The sequence below is a fragment of the Arachis hypogaea genome, chromosome 9 (assembly GCF_003086295.3).
Source record: "Arachis hypogaea cultivar Tifrunner chromosome 9, arahy.Tifrunner.gnm2.J5K5, whole genome shotgun sequence".
NCBI classification, from domain to species: Eukaryota; Viridiplantae; Streptophyta; class Magnoliopsida; order Fabales; family Fabaceae; genus Arachis; species Arachis hypogaea.
This window is the reverse complement of record NC_092044.1, coordinates 71948834-71950068: the sequence shown is the minus strand read 5'-3', so window position 1 is coordinate 71950068 and position 1235 is coordinate 71948834. Positions and strand designations below refer to the sequence as shown.

The window sequence follows — 1235 nt, the reverse complement described above, 5'->3', positions numbered from 1 at the left end:
CTTAGATAGATCAGAGACTATGTTTGCTAAGCTAGAGGGGCTCTGCTCAGAATTCTCTATCTGTTGCTGAGAAGATGATGGAAAAGGCTTGCTATTGCTAAACCTATTACTTCCACCATTATTAAAGCCTTGTTGAGGCTTTTGTTTATCCTTCCATGAGAAATTTGGATGATTTCTCCATGAGGGATTATAGGTGTTTCCATAGGCTTCTTCTTTAGAAGATGCCTCTTTAGTACTGTTGGATGCATTTTACAATCCATTCAGACTCTGAGAAATCATGTTGACTTGCTGAGTCAACATTTTGTTTTAAGCCAATATGGCATTCAGAGCAACAATTTCAAGAATTCTCTTCCTCTGAGGCATCCCATTACTCACAGGATTCCTTTTAGAAGTGTACATGAACTGGTTATTTGCAACCATGTCAATGAGTTCCTGAGCTTCTGTAGGCGTTTTCTTCAGGTGAATAGATCCACCTGCAGAATAGTCCAATGACATCTTAGACAATTCAGACAGACCATCATAGAATATATCCAGGATGGTCCATTCTGAAAGCATGTCAGAAGGACACTTTTTGGTCAGTTGCTTGTATCTCTCCCAAGCTTCATAAAGGGATTCACCTTCTTTCTGTCTAAAGGTTTGAACATTCACTCTAAGCTTACTCAACTTTTGAGGAGGAAAGAACTTGGCCAAGAAGGCCATGACCAGCTTATCCCAAGAGTTCAGGCTATCTTTAGGTTGGGAGTCCAACCATACTCTAGCTCTGTCTCTTACAGCAAAAGGGAAAACATAAGCATGTAGACCTCGGGATCAACCCCATTGGTCTTAACAGTATCACAGATCTGCAAGAATTCAATTAAGAACTGAAAAAGATCTTCTGATGGAAGTCCATAAAACTTGCAATTCTGTTGCATCAGAGAAACTAATTGAGGCTTTAGCTCAAAATTGTTTGCTCCAATGGCAGGGATTGAGATGCTTCTTCCATGTAAGTTGGAATTTGGTGTAGTAAAGTCACCAAGCATCTTCCTTGCATTGTTGTTGGGTGCGGCCATGTCTCTTTCTTTTTCGAGATTCTCTGTAAGGTTCTCTCTGGATTGTTGTGCTTTAGCTTCTCTTAGCTTCTTCTTCAGAGTCCTTTCAGATTCAAGATTTGCTTCAACAAGAATCTCCTTGTCTTTGCTCCTGCTCATATGAAAAAGAAGAGAACAGAAAAGAAGAGGAATCCTCTATGTCACAGT

General features: G+C 40.1%; 1 non-coding gene across 1 annotated transcript; it reads left to right on the top strand.

Moving 5' to 3' along the window:
* Nucleotides 1-549: 549 nt before the first annotated feature.
* On the top strand, nucleotides 550-657 carry LOC112713891 (small nucleolar RNA R71). Its single transcript, XR_003158850.1, has one exon. It is a non-coding gene; the product is annotated as a small nucleolar RNA R71 (small nucleolar RNA).
* The last annotated feature ends 578 nt before the right edge of the window (nucleotides 658-1235 follow it).